This window comes from Corythoichthys intestinalis, chromosome 19 (assembly GCF_030265065.1).
Source record: "Corythoichthys intestinalis isolate RoL2023-P3 chromosome 19, ASM3026506v1, whole genome shotgun sequence".
Taxonomy (NCBI): Eukaryota; Metazoa; Chordata; class Actinopteri; order Syngnathiformes; family Syngnathidae; genus Corythoichthys; species Corythoichthys intestinalis.
In genome coordinates, this window is record NC_080413.1 from 38,178,332 (window position 1) to 38,203,131 (window position 24,800).

Here is a 24,800-nt window from a genome sequence, read left to right on the forward strand (position 1 = left end):
TTCCACTTTACGGGCTTGAAGAGAAACAAACAAATTGCACCTCATTTTGGTGAGCTGGGTATTTTTAACAGCTTTTGGCTGGTAGAGCTGCAGCACAATCATTTGCATGCTCGACAACAGTACTGACTCGGCAGAAAAAAGTGAGAGCATGTGTACAGGAGCGTCCGCATGCTGAGTACAGCATCCAGTAGTTTTTATGCAAGAAACCTGTACCTCCTTCTCTGTGTGGCCTAGTTTAACTCTGCCCAACAAGACTGAGTCAGCGAGATTCTACCCTGCTGTAAACTCGATGACTGTGAATGGGATATGGATCTAATACACAGATAGTTTTGTTTGAACCACCTCTAAAGAAAAGAGAAAAAGAAAAGCCCTCATCATGAAAACGCAGCTGAAAATCTCACAATATCCCTAGTTTGTGCTAGGAAACCTCAAAAGTAACTTTGATTCTACTTCTAAGGGTGTGTGGGCTTTCAAAGAACCACTGCATGTGTTTGTGTGATGTCTTAATGCTTCTGTTGTCTCGCTAATGGACGCCAAAATGATATTCTGTATTGTGTAGGAATGTTCCGATCGCATATTTTTGCATGGGAGTCCAAGTCACCTGATTTTGCAAATCCAAGTCCCAATCCGTTCCGATTGAAAATTTATTTAGGAAGGGGGAAAAAAAAAACGTACAAATGTATTTTTTGCCCAAATTTGAACAAATGTATCCAAAAATCCCAGCCATAAAAAAAGGTTATTAGTAAAGCAGCAGTTTTAACAAAGCGAAAAGAAAATTCTCAAATCCCTTTTCTGTAATTTATTTCTGCTGTACGAAATAAGTTTGTAAATTACGTTCAAACATTTTATTATATTTTATTAATATTTTTCAAAACTAAAGTTGGTCAAACAATGTGATATAAAAAAAAAAATTCTCGACTTTTTGCTGTAGTCCCGACATTTCCTTTTTTCAGCAGTTTGTTTCAATAGTGCAAATATACACAAAATAAAAAAATAAATAAATAAAATAAAGTGATCCCACGTTTTCGCGTTAATGGAGACCAGAACCCGCCGCTATAAGTGAAAAACTGCGAAGAATTATTTAGCTTCAGCTTAGGAAAGAGATACATATGAGACGTGTTTTTTCACTCCCCCCTCCCCCCCAAAGTATAACAAAAAAAACCCTTTCATGTATACAGTAGTACCTCTACATACAAAGTTAATTAGTTCCAGGACCTTGCTTGTAAGTCGAAACGGTCGTATGTCGAGCAGGATTTTCCCATAAGGATACAATGTATCACAAAAGTGAGTACACCCCTCGCATTTCTGCAGATATCTAAGTACCGGTATGTCTTTTCATGAGACAACACTGACAAATTGACACTTTGACACGATGAAAAGTAGTCTGTGTGCAGCTTATATAATACAGTTAATTTATTTTCCCCTCAAAATAACTCAAAATATAGCCATTATTTATCTAAACCCCTGGCAACAAAAGTGAGTACACTGCATGGAAACTACGTACATCCCTAAATGTCCAAATTGAGTACTGCTTGTCATTTTCCCTCCAAAATGTCATGTGACCCGTTACAGGAGTGCTGTCAGCATTGCTACAGAGATTGAAGAGGTGGGGGAGGGTCATTCCCACCACCATGCTTGACTGTAGGCATGACACACTTATCTTTGTACTCCTCACCTAGTCGCCGCCACACATGCTTGAAGCCATTGGAACCAAACAAATTAATCATTGTCTCATCAGACCAGTAATTCATGTGCTTTGTTGACGTGCCTTCAGCAAACTCTTTGCGGGCTTTCTTGTGTACCGTCTTCAGAAGAGGCTTCCTCCTGGGGTGACAGCCATGCACACCAATTTGATGTAGAGTACGGCGTATGGTCTGAGCACTAACAGGCTCACCCCCCACCTCTTCAATCTCTGCAGCAATGCTGACAGCACTCCTGTAAGGAGTCACATGACATTTTGGAGGGAAAGACAAGCAGTACTCAATTTGGACATTTAGGGACGTAGGTAATTCCCATGCACTGTACTCACTTTTGTTGCCGGGGTTTAAATATTAATGGCTATATTTTTTAGTTATTTTGAGGGGAAAATGGATTAACTCTATTTTACTGTATAAGCTGCACACAGACTATTTTTCATTGTGTCAAAGTGTCATTTTGTCAAAGTTGTCCCATGAAAAGATATACTTTAATATCTGCAGAAATGCGAGTGGTGTACTCACCTTTGTGATACACTGTACATTGTTATCCCATTAATCCGTTCCACAGCCTGAAAATCTACACTAAATCCTTAACAAATGCTGCGGGTACTACTGCAAATAGCAATTACACAGAGAAAAATGGATAAATTATGAATAAAAATAAAAATAATAGTATAATAATTGTAATTATAATAATAATACTTGTAATAATGTAATGAATGGGGTTCGAGTGTGGCGAATGTGTTTTGCGTGGTGTACCTGAACGCACAGCGTGGCTGACTTGACAGAGGGAGTGAGGATGCTTACGTTCACTTTCTTCAGCCGGGGCGGATAATAGGCATGTTTTGTTGCAATAAATGATTAAAAACCTGACGAAACTAGGGACGTTTTGGTGATGTTACCACAATAATAATTGTCACCTTAACTTATAAAGACTGGCAAACGGAGGTCGGAGGAGGACCGTCGAGATTCTAGACATTCTACGGCGGTATTGTCAAGTCAGTTCACGGACGTCCCCAATTGCTAAATAAATAGTATGGTCATGACTAGAGCTGGGAATCTTTGGGCACCTAACGATTCGATTAAGATTATGATTCAGAGGCTTCGATTCGATTATAAAACTATTATTGCTGCACCCCCCTCTTTTTTTTTTTTTTTTTTAATGTTTTGTCCATTAGTTCCAAAATTGTTCAAAAATCCTCTCAGGCTAAACCAAACTACTATTTCAGTATCAAGTTAACATATAACAGTAAACAAATATAGAAAAATAACAGTAAATAAAATACTCCAGTCCCCATTCTGTATCAGCAGCTTTAAACTACATTCAATTAATTTAATGTTGTGAATCAAACGTTACAGTTGTTAAAATTGCTCCCGTTATTCCATAATTTCCCTTCTGTCCACTTTTGACATGTCAAAGTTTTAAAATTGTCTCGTCATTTAAAGTTAGATTCAAGACAAGATTTTGCTGATTTAGGAGTATTTTAGATAAAAAGTTAATTAGGTTCGCTACAAAAGAGCCTTCTAGAGAAGTCTACTGCTTTAAGATGGCGGCTGTTTACTAACCCCGGCAAGTCTGTCATTTCGCATCTCTGTTCAATAATACATGTTCTAACACCGGCGTTGTCTGTTAAATTGCATCTAGTTCTACATGTATATGATGTCTACTGTAGCCGTATGTTTGTAGCAACTAGCAACTGGGCGTTGTTTGTAGCGGCTGTCGGCCGCATTCAGGTATGATTGTTTTTTTTATCTCTCGGCATGAGTTGAACATGATATTTACTCTCGGTCCGTTCCTCATTGCATCCCAAAGACCGCGCCTACTGTGTTTTACTTCCGCTTTACCTGGTATAATTCAATAATCGGAATTTGAATGTTTTTGAATCGTTCTCGAATCTTCCACGGCCGAATCGCGAATAATCTAAGAATCGAAAATTTCGCACGCCTCTATTCATGACAGATAACAGTCTTGTCAAGATGAAATATTAAAACTATTATTTAGTACAACATGGCAAAATTACTCCATAATGGTCAAAACTCTTGACTTTGCACATTACAGCTCGTCGTACCCCCGCTGCAAGCAGGAGAGCTTGTTTGCAGGGGAAGCAGCTGGAGAATAACCGCCGGACAAACCGGCCAACGTCAGCAGAGCTGCCACATGGTCAACACGGATATAGCATAAATTAATGCTTAACTATACGCCGCAGATGTAAACAGTGAGAGAGTGGTGTGCGGTTGTTGTGCAGCTAACATGGCAGGATGTGTCTGAGGAGAACTTTTCTACATGTCCGTCCATGATCAAACGTAAGTAAATAGTCCTTTATTCAAAGAAAGTTAGTAGTGTTTACTTTGTAATCGCTGTATTCGCCATTTTAACGCAAAGTTGCAATTTCTAATGGGGTGGAAAATTTGACAGAACACCAGGCACATGGACAGGGCAATAAGCCGAGTATAGCGCTCTCCTGGCGGGCACGTGAAGGACCGAGGGGTTGTACGATAAGCCGCCGGTCGTCGGCTGAGTGGCATTCTCGTTGGACAAGAAGCATCGTCAGCCACAATATGCAAGCCGCCTTTATATTAAAAAATGTGCCATGATCCCAGTATTTGACACAATACAAAATACGATGTTTACTCACTTCCTCGTAAGTCCAATGGTCCCACAGTTGTCTCCGAGGGTGAACGGGAACTTTTTGAAACTAAAAAAGGCTCATACGCCTCTCACTGGTGCAGCAACAAATCCCGGCAGCACATTTGGCTTCCGTGATGCGAAAAATAAACGAATGAATCCACAAAATCAGCTAAATCTGCAGTCGTTCTGCATACTGTACTGTTGGCTGTATACTGAAGATGTTTATCCCGCTGATGTAACATTCACAGTCTTCGTAAATCCAGGAAGTCACTCATTTTCATGGCGCAGGATTCAAAAATTGAATAAATAAAATGATCACTTCTACACACATCCAAGCGGTCCATGTCACTGAGGAGCATAAAATACCGTTTGAAATATGAAATAAACATGCATTTTGGTGTCATAGGCACTTTAAGGCTAAACAATACTGCTTTTGTCCACCGGCGTTGCTAAAATCAACTAAGATGGAAAAGTTACCAAGTGTTGCTTTAAATGATCATATTTTGCTGTCATCAATGGCAGCCAATGAGTTAATACTTAAAAATAAATGAGTACATTTTAAGACAAAAATCTTTTTTGACTGATTCCGATCCTCTGAAAATAATGTGATCATATCGTGGACATCCCTTGTATTATGTACCGTAATTTTCGGAATATACGTAAACTGCTACTTTTTCCCCAAATTTTGAATCATGTGGTTTATAGTCCAGTGTGGCTTATTTGTTGATTTATTTGGGTTAATAGATAACACTTCATTTGCCAGCGGCGTCATAAGACTGGTATAAGACCGTCATATTTATGACATGACACTGTAATGGGCATTAATGAATGCTTATTACAGATGTCATTAAGTGTCATCCGGCAAATTTTGTCACTAACTCTATTTATGTCCAACTCAGATTTTTTTACATCTGTTCAAAAGTAAGATAATTTGCCAGATGACATTAAATGACATCTGTGATAAGCATTTATTAATGCTCATGAAAGTGTCATGTCATAATTATGATGGTTTTATGGCAGTCTTAGGACGCCGTTGTCAAATTCAGTGTTACCAGTTAATATCTTTTGTTGTAAACATCCCATAATACAGTGAGGACAGCTTTGGCTTATCTATGAACAAATGCTGTTTTAGTGTCAGATTTGTTGGGTGGCGGCTTATAGTCAGGTGCGCATTACAGTCCGAAAATATTATATTCGATAATTCAAATGTTTCAACCCCAGAAATCACGCTTGCACAACCTCTATCATGGTTAAAAAAAAATTTAGAAAGCGACATCACAACGTCTGTGTCGAGAAGACTTGTGTTTTTTTTTTTTTTTTTTGCTGATCACACATGTTGTGACTTGCCATTCCAAAGATGAAGTTGTTCTAGTAAATTTTACACTTTCTTACACAATTGATGGCTCATTCATGCAGACGGCCAGTTGCTTGCTCTCTCTAAATCCTTATTTTTATAAACAGTCTCTTTAACAACTCTCTCACTCATTCTCACACAAAGTAAAAGAAAACGTGGTGTAATAAATAGTCCATATACTGCCCAGTAAACCAATGCCAGCTTTGCATGAATGTAGCTATCCAATGTCTTTATATTGACGACAATGGATGTGACTTTCAGATAACACAAAGAGCACTGAGAGCAAACGTTCACTATGTGAACGCTGAGACGTGATGTGCCAAAATACAGCTAGTCCCCAGGTTACAGTGGTCCATTCCTACACTGGCGAAGTAATCCGAATTTCAGTGTAAATCAGAGTTAACCCTTTATATATCCATAAATACTCCTTAAATCTTAAAATAACTATCCCAAAACATGTATTTTACGCTGTTCCGGTAAAAGATATGATAAATTTTCAAATGATTTAATTTAAGATGGGCAGTTAAATTTAACAGACCATAATGAGATGTGACACAATATAAACAAACAATTTCCAAAACAATTTCCAATGTAGGGTACAATGCAACACAATTGAGAGTGCTATGCCTGCCTGCTAAGCAACAAAACAATATAACTAAACATCCTGTGCCGGCCCCCTCCACATCCCTGGGGTTGTCAAGCCCTCAAACAGTGATGCGCCTAGATTTTTTTGACAGCAAAGTCAATTATAACATCAGTGAAATCCAGTTTTTGAGCAAGCTCACGCTCAACGGAGAGCACAGTGTTACCGGCATCCCCAAGGGGCCGCTGTCCCCTATAATATCACCGGCTTTACCAATTTGGCACAGACGAAGAGGTGGGCGAGCGTAAGGGGGTGCTAGTAGCAGTCAATCTTTGTGTGATCTTCAAAATATATTACATTTCACTGTGCATAATGTAAGTCATTTGTACTTATTTTTGTTGATGTATGTTACTTACCATATTTTTCAGACTATAAGTAGCAGTTTTTTTCATAGTTTGGCTGGGGGTGTGACTTATATTCTGGAGTGACTTATATGTGAAGTTATTAACACATTAGTTTATCATTTCACATGTTATTTTGGTGTTTTGGAGTGACATTGATGGTTTGGTAAACTTGTTAGCATGTTCTTAATGCTATAGTTATCTGAACTCTTAATAGCTATGTTATGTTAACATACAAAAGAAAATTATAATCAAAGTAAGCCGAACAATTAATTTAATATGTCCAAATACTGTTGGTCTTCAGTCCAATTCGCGCTCCTCATGGCGTAGGCGAGATCCCTTAAGTCCCTTAGGCCCCTTAAGTCATTGCCAATAGTCGCGGTCTGCCTCGACAGTTCAGTCACCTGCCCTGACAGTTCCATCACCTGGCGCAAGATAGTATCCACTTTTCTCCAGCCCTCCTTGGACCGAACCGTGAGTCCACAGGAACCCCACAACCGTCACACCAAACAGCCAAATATTCTTGATATCTTCCATGGACAGGACAGTAAGACACGCTAGTTTCCAGTGATCCCATGAATCTCTCACGTAACCAGCGGCGAATGTGCCGTCCAGGCAAGACGGCTCTCCTGGTGCACTGTGTCTTGTTGAAAAAATATTGTCAATTGTGCTGACAGACCAACTAATCAGATCCATTTTTGTATGAGAGACCAGCGCGGTTGATCCACAGAGGAAATACAAAAATAGCAGACAGACTGACGAAAACGAAGATAACAGCAAGCAGCAGCAGGGAGGAAAAACACGTCGGCCCCCGTCGAAGGCAGGAAGAAGAAAGCATTTCGTTGTTCATGCATCATATAACATTATCATACTGTACACTTATTCGGCATGTTGTTCTCTATTGTATTTTTATTTTAAATTTTCTTTCAAGATGACATATCTGTTCTATGTGTTGGATTTTATCAAGTAAATTTCCCGCCAAAATGCGACTTATACTCCGGTGCAACTTATATGTTTTTTTCCCTCTTCATTGGGCATTTTGTGGCTGGTGCGACTTGTACTCAGGTGCGACTTATGATCCGAAAAATACGGTATATCTTTATTATTAACTCATTTGCTCCCAAAAACGTATAAATATTTTCTATTTTTAATTGTTTCAGTGTTTTGTTTTGTTTTTTTGACATGAGGCATCTCTAGGTCCTGACGCACCTAAACTGCAATGCACAAAGCTCAAAACCCATTTTAAAGCAATAAAACTGGCCACTGGAAGGCAGTAGCGCATTTTGTAAGAACTCATCTCGGACCAAGACAGGAAGTGAAGAAAAATAGTCAGGAAACGGAAGTTGGAGGGATCTTGTGAAGACGCGAGAAAAATGTGGAGAATGATCGGGGGAAAAAAGGCAAACAACACTGGAGGAGTGTTTTGAAAAGAAAACGAAACCATCGTCAAAGAAGGATAAACAAAATTCTATCTTGATGAGACAGACAGTGATGAGAGAGAAGTTAACCCTGTCTGCGAGACGGCCACAACAGCGTTCTGCGGAGCGCTGCGTTACTCCTCAGCCTGAGGTTGAAACCTACGATAAAGATGACGAATTTAGTGAGACCGATCTCTATTTGTCTTGTTGTAGAACGAAAACATTATTCAGATGTTTGGGATGTCACAAAAGCGAACTATAGCTGTTTTAAAGTCAAAGTTATGTTTGAAATGCATGCTTTTACTAGAAGCTCAATTTCTGTTTTTTAATCAGAAATTGAAAAATTGCTCAAACTAAGCTATTTTCTATTTTCTATTAATGCTGATTTCTAAAGAATGGAAAAAGATATGAACTAACTTTTTTTTCTGATGAAAAAAGAGAGTGTAATCTTTCATTTGGTGGGTTCCATGTTTATATAGCAATAGAACAGAATTTTCTGGGCCTTGCAAAATCAGTCAAAGTCCAGTAAAACGGCCGGGAGGGAAGGGCCTTGCTCTGGTGAAAATGGCTGGGAGTGAATGAGTTTAAAAAAAAAAAATGTTTACATTATCTTCAATTTTAATGTACATCCTATGTTCTTAAGTTGTTAAAATTGAGTTTTTGCATTTAGATTTGAGGTAGTGAGGGAAAATAAAAATTAGGAGATGGAGGTTAGGGTTACTGGTGTTTTTGTTAACTGTTATTTGCAAATCATTGAAAACAAAAAGAATTTTGAATGTATATCAGTTTCTCATTTATGCCTTGTGACAGTAAGTGTAATGCAGTAGCCTAATGCATGTGTAAAACCAGTTCGGGTGTGTGTGTTATTGGTGTAACTATGCCTAAAACATTTTTCTTGGCATTTCAGTGGTTTTAGTACGTTTGTCACCACCCCACACCCCCCAAAAAATAAATGAAATAAAATAATTTAAAAATTCTGGCTCCGTGGCGACCTTTATGTCAGGGATTCCGGCAAGAAATTCTCGCCACGTTCACCACTGGTCTATACAGTTTTAATGTATCCCATGGGGATTTGAGTTTGGGGAGAGTGAAAGAACAAAGAAAAAAAGCTGGAGAGGTAAATCTAGCTAGGTAACACAGTAAACAACAACTATAATAGTGATAATAATAAAGTTTATTTTTGGTATTCTCATCCCAGCATATTAAAGTTTGTCGTTTTCCAGGATACTCAAACCAACAGTTTGATTAATGTACATAATGATGCTCTCTTCCTCTATAGATGTTAACAACTTGTCCACATTAAACCTTTTTTTAAAACAAATAGAGTCATGCCCTCATAAAAAGTGAGAGTCATCGACAATACTCTTTTGACTGGGACAAGCTACCCTGTTGTTAACTTCATGGGGACCTCCAGCAGAGTGCTGCTGAGGTCTTTGAGTTCAAATTTTTTTCCTCTCTGTTACATGATTACATCCACATTCCTACACGTTTTAAACAGAACTATGACTTTCATGCAGAGTTAGTAAATCAACTGCGGATTTTTTCCCCCCCACTGACTTTATTTTTGGATTTTGACATAATGAAGTCGACTTAATGTTTTGAAGCGGCGTCCTTTTTATGCAATGCGAGCCGTCAATTTTTAGTAGGCAATGTAACTCTTGTTGCGTGAGTACAAGTACTGTCCCTGTATATCTAGTATGTTACATGTGTAACCAATTATGTCCTGCTTTTGTCTCCCAGTTTTGTCTGTTATTAGTTGTATGGACTCTTAGTTTTTCTGTTTGTCTTTGATTTCAAGTTTGTTCTTTTTCCCCCTCAGACATTAATTATTCCTTTGCCTTGTACTTGCCTGTGAGGGTGCAAGCTTTCCTCCTTTGTTCAAGTAGCAAACTTCCTGCCTCTCATGGTTTATTTTTTAGTTTGTTCACATGCCTCCAAATTAAAGTACTCATTGAGAAATAGATCTTTTCCTGGCAGGGTCACTTGGAGGGCAGGGGTGAATATTTGGTCAGTGCCCACAACTGCCACAGTGGCCGACATGGCTTCTATTCCCATACACTGCTGGCCAAAAGTATTGGCACCCCTGCAATTCTGTTAGATAATGCTGCTATGTTAGATAATAATCATTATCATTTTGCACAAAACTTTAAAAGTGGGCCAGAAAAAATGTTTGGCACCCTTTGAAAAATATGGGATGCTTCTCTAATCTGTGTAATTAACAGCACCTGTTACTTACCTGTGGCACATAACAGGTGGTGGCAATAACACAACCACACTTGCAGCCAGTTAAAATGGATTAAAGTTGACTCAACCTTTGTCCTGTGTCCTTGTGTGTACCACACTGAGCATGGAGAAAAGAAATAAGACCAAAGAACTGTCTGAGGACCTGAGAAGAAAGATTGTGAGGAAGCATGGGCAATCTCATGGCTACAAGTCAATCTCCAAAGACCTGAATGTTCCTGTGTCTACCGTGCGCATTGTCATCAAGTGTAAAGCCCATGGGACTGTGGCTAACTTCCCTAGATGTGGACGGAAAAGAAAAATGGACGAGAGATTTCAACGAAAGATTGACCTTTTTAAAACGATATCTCAATTCTTGGCATGAGCATATCAATAACCTTTTTGGGATGCAAAGTATCATATATAGTAGTATATCACCATTTCGATATTTTGTCACACCCCTATTTTCTAGTCAGAATTTGATCGATTTTGTGCTGTTGTTTTTTTGCCTGATTTTGTCACGTAATAAGTTATATCGACCCCAATCACGTGACGTCACAACTCCGCCCCTCTGACTGGTGCCGCCATACCGCTACGTACATTCCTCCTATTACTGCGTGTTTTTCTGCTTGTCTAAGGAATCACCGCCTAGTAAACGAACCCAAAAACCTTCCTGACAATCGTTAACATTGATTAATCAAAATGGTGAAGGCATGTGTGGCGGTTGGTTGCAGTAACAGAGAAGATAAACGGTCATTTTAGTAGTTGCTGTGTACCCATTGTTAAAAGGGCAAATCTCTAAAGCAGCACGGTTTGTTTATCTCGGTCCATGATGCGTTTGTGTCGACAGCCATTGGACAGCGGCGAAAACATCAATATGATGCCAACACGATCGCAGACAACATCAGACGGAGACTACGAAGCTCGTCGCCACGGTCGTGCAGCAAGGAGGTGAGCGCAACAACAGGTGTTGTGCCGAAAAATAGCCGCCCTGCGTGAAATGTCCCCCCTGACGGGAACGCCCACACAGAAACGACTTTCTTGTACCGGGACTATGTATTATTTTACCCTGCTTGAACTAATAAATGTCATACATGTGTGATTGTCATTAGGATATGGTCGTGAATACCTGTAGACTAATACATTTCTGTTCAAAGATGGTTATGTGGCCCAGTCCACGATTTGTTACTAAAATACATTACTAATATTTTGTGTAATTTAATTATTTAAAACTGATCTTACAGTCGTAAATCCATTACTGTAATGCGTCCATGAAAACATTTGATGTTTTCACGGCAATAAAGCGTTATAAATAAGCGGTCCCGTCAGGGGGGACATTTCAAGCGGGGCAGCTATTTTTCGGCACACACCGGCCCGTTGTCGATCAAGTTTCATTTTACAATCGTGACTACGGTGACGCTCAGCTGACCAAATGTCGGTTTATATTCGGGCCGGTGCCGATTTTGGGTACCCGACTCCTCATCGTGACATCAACTGGAGTATGATTGGAAATTTTGTGGTCTCAGGACGAGCTCTGACGCACGGGATGGGACCGGACGGGAGGAAACATCGGTTTAGACATCAAATATGGATCTGGCGACTGGATCGACCGCAGCTTTTCCAAATAACGGCTTTTATGCAACTCATCCAATGAGTTTACAGCATCTGAAAGCACCGGGGCTTCCATAATTTGCAAGTGAATCCACCTTTAGAAACTACGATCATTGACAATACGGACACACAATGACGGACAATATGGCGGCGAAATACAGCGATCACGTGATTATGTGACGTTGGTGATTGGGGTCTACAGTACACTACAATAATCACAGTTCATAGGGTTGATTTTGTGCTGAGAAAAAAATGTTTTTAAAAAAATCAAACATTTAAAGCAGTTAAGCAACTTATTACTTGAGAGTTCGTTTTGCTGAATACTTTTTTACTTACACTTATGTTTAATGTTAGGCTACTCTACCCACCTGTGTCTATTCCCAACCTATTTCATCTGGGTTAAGAACTAGTCTTTGAGTTATTGGCAGTGCAGTAGTTTTGGTAGAAATGAAAGTGGTGGGCATTAGCTCTAAGTCAGTTCTGAGCTAGTTATTAGTTTTAATTACAATCACAACTGACTCGCAGTGAGTCAAGGGCATAATTTGTCTTTTGTCTTAAATCCACTGGTTTGGCTTGAATTCTGTCGTGACCCGTAACGTATTGCGCAAACACTGCTCACAATTCTGATCTACTCACAATAAACCAATTACATAATGAGAGAAGGCCCAGGCCGGTCCGCTGATACACAAATGAGTTCCCTGGTAACCACAGCGATGCCATAATTCATAGCACAACATTTTAAAAGAGATTTCTGCACATTGTTTTTGTGCTGTCCAAAAAAAATAATTAGAGCCAGACAAAGGTCTTCCTGTTCACCTTGAATGACGTTTGGGTGTTGTGTTAAACACCATTAGTTTCCCAGTTGGAACACAAAGAAACAAGAGCAGCGGACCAGCGCACTTCAAGACCTGAAAAACTGTCCGAAGGAAGAAAAACAAAAACCAAATTGGCACACACTCTAAAGCCTTGTACTGGCAGAGTTTGAATCATGAGGAACTATTCACAACTGCTGGAACCTGAATGCACACCCAAACTTTCCTCACTTAAGCCCCATTACAGAGCTTTTCAAATGCTATTTAACCTGTGATTCTGGCCATAATATTCCTCTTCCCTGCTGATAGAGAAAAAAAGACTTCTTTTAACATTAAATTTAACATCAAATACAATGTGTAAATCCCAGTGTTTGAATTAACCTTTCACAAACCAATACTACTAATCAACAATTGACCAATCCTTCATCCAAGAGACCGTTGTTTTGAGATCGTCAACTGTCGTAAAACCTTACGGAAGAAGACGAAAAGAATCCACAAGCCACGGATGTCCAAAATGGTGAAGTTATGGACCTATGGAATATCTAAATCGATTCTTTCCCTTCCCAAAGCCGAAAAAAAGAATGGAATTCCAGTGGATTAAACAGTCGAGATGTACGGCGTCACTCCAAGCTAAATGTCTTAAAAATAAACAAGCATACATACATGTTCCCTTAAGGTAAAATTAAGCTAACACCAGAGGCTAACTAGCTAGGTGTCTTGCCTAACTTGCACGTGGAGGCAATAGCATCCATAAAACTGGATATCAAAGTTGTAGTTACCGTTACACAATACTATATCTCAATAGGATCAGAGGTGGGTAGCGAAGCCAAATATTGTACTCAAACAAGAGTAGCGTTATCTCAAAATAATATTACTAACGTAAAAGTAAAATTGTCATTCAAAAAATGTACTCAAGTTCAATTAAAAAAGTATTTGGTGAAAAATACACTGCTAGCCAAAAGCATTAGCACTCCTGCAATTCTGTCAGATAATGCTCAAATTCCCCCAGAAAATGATTGCAATTACAAATGCTTTGGTAGTAATATCTTCATTTATTTTGCTTCCAATGAAAAAACACAAAAGAGAATGGACAAAAAAATTAAATCATTATCATTTTACACAAAACTCCAAAAGTGGGCCGGACAAAAGTATTGGCACCGTCAGCCTAATACTTGGTAGCACAACCTTTAGACAAAATAACTCCGAACAACCGCTTCCGGTATCCATCAATGAGATTCTTACAATGCTCTGCTGGAATTTTAGACCATTCTTCTTTGGCCAGCTGATCCAGGTATCTGAGATTTTAAGGGTGCCTTCTCCAAACTGCCATTTTCAGATCTCTCCACAGGTGGATTCAGGTCTGGACTCATTGCTGGCCACTTTAAAAGTCTCCAGTGCTTTCTCTCGAACCATTTCAAGTGTTTTTTGAAGTGTGTTTTGGGTCACTGTCTTGCTGGAAGACCCATGACATCTGAGAGAGACCCAGCTTTCTCACACTGGGTCCTACATTATGCTGCAAAATTTGTTGGTAGTCTTTAGACTTCATAATGCCATGCTCAGGGTCAAGCAGTCCAATGCCAGAGGTAGCAAAACAACCCCAAAACATCAGGGAACCTCCGCCATGTTTGACTGTGGGGACCGTGTTCATTCTTTAAAGGCCTTGTTTTTTCCCCTGTAAACTCTATGTTGATGCATTTTCCAAAAAGCTCTACTTTTGTTTCATCTGACCAGAGAACATTCTTCCAAAACGTGTTTGGTTTTCTCAGGTAAGTTTTGGCAAACTCCAGCTTGGTTTTTTTATGTCTCTGGGTCAGAAGTGGGGTCTTCCTGGGTATCCTACCATAAAGTCCCTTTTCATTCATACGCCGACGGATAGTACGGGTTGACACTGTTGTACCCTCGGACTGCAGGACAGCTTGAACGTGTTTGGATGTTAGTCGAGGTTTTTTCATTGCAAGGGAAATAAATGACGATATTACGACCAAAGTATTTGTAATTGCAATCATTTTCTGGTAAAAAAAAAAAAAAAAAAAAAAAAGCATTATCTGACAGAATTGCAGGGGTGCCAATACTTTTGGCCAGCAGTGCATACTCAATTAATGAGTAACATTGTGAGTAACTGATTATGATGTTTGAATTTTCTTAAAACAATCGTTTTTTTTTTTTTCTCAGCACAAAGTTATCTATATGAACTGTCATTACTAGACTGTACTATAACCTATTACAAAACCACATTAATCCAAACTAAAAAAATCTGTCGAAAGAAAAAAATCAACAGAACTAAAACATTATTCGTTCAAAGAACATGAGAGCCCTCTAGTGGAGAAAATAGTTCCTAATTTGAATAGTGAATAGTTCCTTCATAGTTCCTATTATGAAATTTAAAGTATCATATCTCCGGATTTCCGTGGTCAAGCGATGCCAAATAAAAAATGTGAGAGGTTAAAATCTACGCTTTTGAGTCATATTGACAGCAGCGCTTACTTAATGTTTCATGGTGCTTCAAAGACGCCATGTGATTGAACAGGCCAGCGTGATCATAGAATGCAAGCTTGAGTCTGATTGGCATAAATGAGTCATGTGATTATTGTTGCCACGTCTTATTGGTAAAACTGGTAATGCTACTGTTGGCGTCGCTGGCAAAAAAAAAAAAAAAACAGAATCTAATATGTAGAATAAAGAGGAATCATGTAACGACTGGTGTAGCCCAAAGTAGTGGTGTAAGAGTAGTGTGTCTCGTACACAAATCTACTCAAGGCAGTAAAAAGTATGGCTTAGTAAAACTACTCTTAGAAATACATTTATTCAAAAAGTTACTCAAGTAAATGTAATGGAGTAAATGTAACGTGATATTACCCACCTTTGATTAGCACATAATAGCTATAACGCCTTAATGCTATAAGTATACAGTAGCTGTTTCATTAGCTAAAATTAGCTGACTTAATGTCTTGGGCCAAAAAAGCAAAGGTCAAAATCAGCGCTCACCTGGGCACAATGTCACTTACAGCTCGCTGCAAGCAAAAGGAGTGAATTCTTACTTTGCAACAAGAATCCATTAGTCTTGTTAACCAGTAAACATATTTGCGTAATCCATAATCCATCCTAATCTATACTTTCTTTGGAGGGAAAGAATTTATTCACCATAGACAAGCAGTTTTCTTTCTTTCTTTCTTTTTTTTAGATCAGCACTCACCTTGGCACAATGTCACTTACAGCTACAAACCAAACTAGAAATCATGGCATAATTAGTGACTCAGACCCAAACTTCGACAGCCATCTAATGTTTGTCACCAAATCTGCCTTTTACCACCTAAAAATAATAGCCAGAATTCAGGGGTTTATGTCTAAACAAGACATGGACGAACTTATTCATGAATTCATTTTTAGTACACTGGACTATTGCAATTGTATATTTACAGATCTTAACAAAAAAATCAATCAGGAAACTCTAGCTAATACAGAATGCTGCTGCCCAAGTCAAATACATGGAAACTGGACCATATTACACCAGTTATAAAATCGTTAGACTGGCTTCCAGTGAGTCAAAGGATGAACTAAAAAATACTAGTCAAAAAAACACTTAAGGGCCTTAGATAAAAATACATGCTTGATTTGTTTGACCCCTACAAAGCATCTAGACCCCTAAGGTCGCCTGGAACTGGTCTGCTCTGTGTTCAATGTACAAGAACCAAGCAGGGTGAGGCCGCATTCTTAAACATTCCTTTATACGTCTGCCTGCAATGGCTGTCAAGTCACGAAGCTTGTCAGCCAAGCAACCGTAACTATGGGGGGCGACCTTTTGAAAAGGGTCAATTGACCGGTGATAGCAATTGTTCAAATGTAAGGCCATTTATTGGCACTAAAGTGCAAAAAGGGAGAAATTTAGAAAAGGTGAAGCGTGCCAGATAAGCTATGAGAACTAGCGTCCAGTGTTACATCTGTTTGTTTGAGGAGTGTCACTGGAAACACCATTAATGAGTGAAGTTATTTAGAAGGATACTGTCATCAGAGTGTAAAGGGATAACATGACCATGTTAGAATGACACGTACACATAACCCACAATGAACCTTCTCCTCATTAAGAATTCTGGGAAGAAACTTTCCGCAGGGAAATAGACACTCTGCTTTTAAGGATGAATAATTACATAATCATCTTAGTAAGACTGTGTTGTTTGCTATTTTAAATAATCGGGTTTTAGAAAATAACCAAGGTTTATATTAAAAATAATCCAGATATTTCTTACACCTTTTTCCATCAGACTATTGCATAGTGTTTCATTAGAGATTATTTTTCAATTTCAAGATATACAACTTCAATAGGAAACCTCATTTTTATTCTTACATATCAGGCAGTTAACTGCGTCTTTTAGAAAACTAGTTATGAATACAGTACAATCATAAGCGGATTTTAAGGGGGGGCCCTGGTGGCCGAAAAGTGTTACTGCATGAAATTGACTATATATATTTAAAAGTTGTAAAGCAATAAAACTGCTACAAAAATGAATGAAATTAACAAAAAAATATGTTTTTATAATGGGTCAAAATTATTTTGTTGAACAGATCATGTGACTAGCACCTTAAACGGTCATTTGCTTTGCATTAAAAAAAAAAAAAAAAAAAAAAAAAAAACAATAGGGGAGGGCAATTTTATTTTTCAAATGATTTTTTTTTTAAATTACAAATATTTTATTTGATTGAAACTTTTTTTAGGAGTGAATGATTGAGAAACAAATGTCCTATTCATAATATGGGTACACAACACACAAAAAGGATTGCTTCAATCAAACTTTTTCAAAGAAAATTAAGTGTTCAAATGCAAATTTTTCAATCTCAAAGATTTTTTTGCATTCAAAAATGTTTTCTGTGATTGAATTTTATTTTATTTTATTTATTTTTTGATTGAAGTGATTTGTCTTGTTGAAAATATATTTTTTATTGAAGCAACTTATTTTTTGATTGAATAATAAAGACAAAAGCGTCCTAGCCAAAATGTGACCCAAACACATATCAACATTACTTAAAAAAAAAAAAAAAAAAAAAAAAAAAAAAAAAAACAGCATTCACATGCATTTTTGGGAGTTTCTCATTTATTTTTGCATTCGAACACATTTTTTTTTTTTAATTGAAGTGACTTTTTTTTTCATTGAAAATAAATATTTTGATTGAAACCATTTTTTAATTTTTTTTTTTTAATTGAAGCAGCTTTTTTTGTTTGATTGATTTGATTGAATAATAAAGACACAAATCTACCTTCGTATGGCTCCGCCCAGAGGATACAATTTTTGACTGGGGTAACTACTTTGGCACGACATCGGCGGGCATACAATGGATGACGATCTTGGCGAAAAGTATTGCCCAAGCAGCCTGATTTAGAATTCCCCTCAAGAATGATGGGAACAAAAAACACTTTATTATCATAAATATTCTTGTAAGTTAATTTTATTGCTGACACTGCTATTCGGGGTCATCAACATGTTGTGCCCCCCCTGCTCCAAAAGTCAAACTCTGCCTATGAGTACAATGACAATTATATGCGATTTGAGTGAGAGGCTCTCACGCGAGAGCTTTGTCAATTATTGTGTTGACATAATATGTGGAATTTGAACTGTATCAATACTAATGCTATTTATTGCTATTTGTGTATATGATCAAAATGAATAGAATCAATCTGTGTGAATTTATAACCTATCATTGTAATATAACCGCTAACAATTTTGTATGTGTGCTCATCATAGTTGATAAGACAATTATTAAATGGTTATTAAGTATTTGCTTTTACCAATGAAGGCTCACAATAAAGTATTGATTGCTATAATAGGATGTTCCATGATTGATTGCAGTAAGAGACATTTTTGGAATTGATAACTATAGACATGTTTAGCTCTTGACAATACTGCCTTGTCATTCTGACCGGTTTAAACACACACCGGTCACAGGTCAACTTCAATATATTTAAGGAATCATGTTGTTGCATTTTATTACACACCAAATGCTATTGCTGCATGAAATGTATTTCATGAGATAGTTATTAAGTTGTTATTATATATTTACTTTTATCAATTGCTGCCCGCAATGAAGAAAAGGTTTTGCTTATTGCTGCCCGCAATGAAGAAATGGTTTTGCTTATTATTATTAGGGCCGTCAAACGATTAAAAATTTTAATTGAGTTAATTACAGCTTAAAAATCAATTAATTGTAATTAATTGCAATTCAAACCATCTATAAAATATGCCATCTTTTTCTGTAAATTATTGTTGGAATGGAAAGATAAGACACAAGACAAATTCAACATACGGTACATAAGTACTGTATTTGTTTATTATAACAATAAATTAACAAGATGGCATTAACATTATTAACATTCTGTTAAAGCGAACCATGGATAGAAAGACGTGTAGTACACTGTGCTGTCGTTTTAATCTGTTTGAGTGGGGCATGTACGTTAAATGCGTCAAATATTTTGATTTTTTAAAAAAATTAATTAACGCCGGCTAACGCGATAATTTTGACAGCCCTAATTATTATTATTCACAAAGAAAGAATGTTTTGTCTTGCCTGGTCAAGGTCAGAAGAGGCCGCTTTGCTTTGCTGAAATGTGCTGACATGCATGTATATAATTCCACCAACATGCACACACATAGCCAAAAAAAGACAAGGGGTGTCGCCAGCTTGCTTCCTCTTTTTCCCTTTTAGGACAAGACACCTGTCTGTTGTGAGGGCCATCCCAAATAAAAAGCGAGGTGAAGGAGGGGCTAGTTAGAACGATTGTGGAAGCTGTATTTTGTAGTCCATTGTATAGCTTCCTCCTTCTCCTTGTATTTTATGTTTTACTGCAGTCCTTGTAATCTGTGACAGGATGTTTTTTTTTTTTTTTTTTTTTAATCTCTATTCGACTCAAACAGCATTACTCTTGCAAATGGATATTAAAGTTTTTTGCTTGCAGCAAGGATAAATCAGCAAGGAGGAATGAGAGAGGTATGCTAGGTAACCCTGCACCTCTGCAACACGAACCTCTTTTGGGTCGCAACCTACTAGTTGAAAAGCACTGATTAATTGCATGACAGTTAGTGATATATCCCCATTTTTGTCCAGACAACGTAGTGCAACAGAATGCAGAAAGAGGTGGAGGAGAGACTGAAGTTAATGAGTATGAGCAGAGGTGACACGATTATCAACAAGGGATGTCCCAATTTTGATTTTGAATACTGATGGTTGTAAAACAAACAAAAAAAAAGTTACTTTTTCATAGAAACTTGTATTTTGGTTCGATTATTCATAGTTTAAAGCGCAATTTCTGACTTTTTATTATAAATAAGTGCCCCGCTGTGCCCGAGAATTGTATTAGGTCTAATGACGCCACTGCCTCCAGTAACAAGTACAGTCCACAGGATTCCCAAGAAGTTCAAATTGACCTAAGGAAAATAATACCTTAATCAAACAATGATGAGATAAACCAAATGCAATATCCATACTTGTTGTTAAATGTCTGGGACAGTGAAAAAAGCAGGGGCTCTTGACATGATTAGTTAAAACATTCTGATTGAAGAGAAGGAATGCTGACTCTTCGTATAAGGCCTTGTGATGAGAAAGGGTGGAACTTCCAAATCGGAGGATGTGATGTTCATTGCCCTGTCGCATGAGATACATTAAATATACACACACACACGCACGTACACATGCATGCACGCCCACATACAAACAATGTCAACATACAAAGTATTCCCACAGAACACCCACAGGAAATGGACATATGACCATTAACCCATACTGTGCAAGCTGTGTGTTTACACAACTACTGACAGATTAGTCCTCCTCCACACAAATGGAGTGGAAGTTCACAATTTGTGGAAAAAATGGGCCTCAAAGCCCCCGAGAAATTTGCTTAAACTGTCATAGGGGCTGATGCTATGCAAAACACAAGTACAGTATGTTGCTTGGGAGAATAACTTAGTGATCATCAAAAGATTCAACTCAAATACCGTACAGTAAGTTTGTTTTGTTTCTGAAATTTAAAAGTAGGGCTGGGCAACGATGACATTTTTTTGCCATTAATAGCATGAAATTGAAGAAGGGGGAGCGGAGGGTGTGTTCCAACTAAAGGTGGATCACACCCCTCAGCCTCCCCGGTAAAATATAGTCAGGGGTGCTGGAGAAGAGGGTCCATCGGGTAGTCGAATCTCCGATTCAGAAGATGTAGTGTGTTTTTTGTTCCGTCCAAGGAACAGTGGATCAGCTCTACACCCTTAGCAGGGTCCTCAAATATGCATGGGAGTTCACCCAAGTGGTCTACATGTGTTTTGTGAATTTGAAGAAGTGTTCGACCGTTTTCCTCAGGGAGTTCTGTGGTGGATGCTTCAGGGGTACAGGGGACCGAGCCCCTTGCTAAGGGCTGTTCAGTCCCTGTACGATCAGTGTGAAAGTTTGGTCCGCATTGCCGGCAGTAAGTCAAATTTGTTCCCATTCAGGGTTGGACTCCACCAAGGTTGCCCTTTGTCACCGATTCTGTTTCTAACTTTTATTGACAGAATTTCTAGGCGCAACTGAAGTGTTGAGGGGTTCTGGTCTGGTGGCCTAACCCTAGCATCTCTGCTTTTTGCAGATAATGTGGTGCTGTTGGCTTCATCAGGCCGTGATCTCCAACCCTCACTGGAACAGTTTGCAGCCCAGTGTGAAGTGGTTGGGATGAAGATCAGCACCTCTAAATCCAAATCCGAGACCATGTTCCTCAGTCAGAAAAGGGTGGCGTGCCCTCTCCGGGCTGGGGATGACATAATGCCCTCAGTGGAGTTCAAGTATCTTGGGGTGTTATTCACGAATGAGTGCAGGAGAGAGCGGGAGATCCACAGGCAGATTGGTGAGGCGTCTGCTGTGATGCGAACTCTGCACCAGTCCGTAGTAGTGAGAAAGGCGAAGCTCTCAATTTAGAAGTTGATCTATGTTCCTACCCTCACCTATGGTCACCAGCTGTGGGTCGTGACCGAAAGAACAAGATTGAGTTTCCATCGTAGGGTGTCCGGTCTCTCTCCCCAAGAGATAGGATGAGAAGCTCTTGAGGGACTTTTCTGCCTTTAGAGGAGCCAACTGACGTGGCTCTCACATCTGGTTCGAATGCCTCCAGGACGCCTCCCTGGAAAGGTGTTCCGGTCCATATCCTCCCAGTGGGAGGCTCAAGGGACGACCCAGGACATGCTGGAAAGACTATGTCTTTTGGCTAGCCTGGAAACGCCTTTGAATCCTGCCGGAGGAGCTGGTTGAAGTGGCTGGGGATAGAGAAGTTTGGACTTCCCTGCTGAAGCTGCTTCCCCTGCGCCGTGGCCCCGGATTAAGCGGTAGACGATGGATGGATGGATGGATGGATGGATGGATGGATGGATGGATGGATGGATGGATGGATGAAATTCTTGCAACTAATGTCAACGAATTTCATTGCTGTACACACAAATCAATAATAGAGTTATAAGTAGTATATACTATTCAGTAGTAGTAGTCATACCCAAATCTGTCCTGACTTCCTTCTTCCTGTCCTATTGGTCATTATGAGTATGCCCTCGTTACATGGTCTCCCCTCTGTAAAAGAAGTCGAGCTTGTAATGCTAATTTTAGCTAGTTAGCGTATATAGTAGTACAAGGAGTCCTGAGGTTATTATATTATCGACCTACGACATTTCGACTTTATGACACCCGTGCCTCGTCCGCCATTTAGACTTCAGCTTCATAGTCTCTGCTTAGCTAGGGCATAGTGTAGACATCCCAAGTCTCCGGTATGTTCGGTGTGCTTCGCTGTGTTTATGCGCCGGGAGGATCTTTGCCTTTTTTTGCCAAACAAAAAATGAAACACAACTACTGTAAGCATAACCGACTCAAACAAAACAAAACAAAACAAAACAAAACAAAAGCCTTTACGCTCCCGTCAACTCGTCCTTACATCTACCTTGCAACCTGAAGAACGCATGCAACCTGATTCGTTACAGTATTTTAGTTTTTTATTATGAAGTATTTTGACACAATTTTTGACTTTTAACTTCCAGAAATTCGAGTTACGTCACCACTGCAGGAACGGGACTCTAGAAGGAGTCAGTATTGGTAGCACATTCTGAGTGAGCCTAAAAACGGCTTAACTTATTCTTTGTTAGCTCTGATGGTAACAATGGTGGTTCTTGGCAGGGTCGGGTTGGTTCATCTGTCACCAAGTTGGTCTAACAAGAGTCTTCCAGGGATTCACTTATTCAGTTATCCTAAATTACAATTACTGTTGTGTAATTGGTGATGCTTTGTTTTTCTCACTTTAAGGCAGTCTTATTGGTTGGGTTAATGCCAAACATGATTTCATATAACTAAAATCAACACAAATAAAATACTAGCTTCATTTTTCTTTTGGAAATTTTATTAAGTAGGTTGTTTTTGCCAAAAATGTCATTAACTAAAGAAGAAGCAGTCTGTGCGGTAATGGAAGGGGGTTACAGCCTCTCCCAGCAGACATAAACGAAAGCCAAACTACAGTATGGACAGGTTGCCAGTCAATCACAGGGCATATCTAGAGATTTTATTGGCAAATGTTGGACAAATTCTCTAAAATCTATTTAATTACTGTGGATATAGTCAATACAGAGGCTGTCTGAAAAGAGTAACTGCTTAATGAATCATGACCTTGTTGGATTGAGGGTTTTGCATAAACAACATTTCGTTAGGAAAGATAACATCTCAGGGCTTTTAAATGACGTTAAAGTCCAGAACAACGCAATCTCATGACCTCAGGCTTTGCAAAATCTCTCTCGAGAGATTATCAGGCCGAGAGATGTGTTTGACCCCGTCATAAGAAATACTGTAGAGTCATGGAGTCTATTCTCCAAAAGCTATGAAACTATGCAATAAAATGTTATTGTATTGTAAAGTTTGTTAAAACTTTTTTCAACATTATTCAGTTGTATGAAAAGAATCTGAACCTTTTGGAATTTCTCACATTTCTGCAAAAAATCACCATCAAATGTGATCTGATCTTTTTCAAAATCACACAGATGTAAAAACAGTGTCTGCTTTAACCAAAACCACCCAAACATGTATAGGTTTTCATATTTTAATGAGGATAGTTTGCAAACAATGACAGAAGAGGGAAAATAACTAAGTAAACCATCTCATTTAATATTTTGTACCCCCCCCTCACCCCCCCCGGGTAGTATAAGTACAAAAAAAATGGTGTTTATATACAAGCGCTTTCCATCAGGGCTTGAGTCTTCGAGCGACATAACAAAAGTGCAAGCCAGCTGAGCTTATACTCTTTACTAAGATCGGTAAGACCCACTTGTCATGTTTTCTTATTATTTTTTGCTTCGTCTCAATTCCAAACATTCTTTTCTTTTTCTCACCACCGTTTTTGTTTGCCATTTTCCTGGGGGACATGGTTAATGTTCACTTGTAAGCAAAGGCGGAATGGCACACAAGGTTACCGGGGATTTCCCCGGTGAGCCCGTGGTCAAATGAGCGGACCTTAAAATTAGCGCAACTGCGTAGTCCAAGCTTTACAGTAAGCGGCAAGGCAGTTGTCTTCCACATGCTTGCGTTGTTCCCAGCTCTTGAAAAGACTCTCAACATTCTTATAATATATAATGCCATGATTGTCATCATTTAAAAATGAACTGTAACCCGATAAATGTAACGTCAATACAATATTATGCGATTCCCCTGAGCAACGAGTCGTTTTAGAAGATGGTAGGTTACTGTTCTCATTTTTGTGGCACTGTAAATCTACATAGCTGAATGCATACTGGCTAAGGTTGATGAATATTAGTAGTGGACCTCTCTGACTACTCCCATATTCAAAACTATGAATTTTTACTGTAGCAATACTTGGAAAAATGAATTAAAAGTCCTGCATTTTAACTTTAAAGTTGTCATTTATGTGGTACTGCAAATCCAAAATTTTTAATTAGTTCTGGCCAAGGTTGGTGAATATTAGTAGTGAACCTCCCTGACTACTCCAATACTCAAAGCTATGTATTTTACTGTACCAAAATTTAGGAAATTTGATTTAAAAGTCCTACATGTATACTTTGATCAGTTTACAGTTCTCACTTTTGT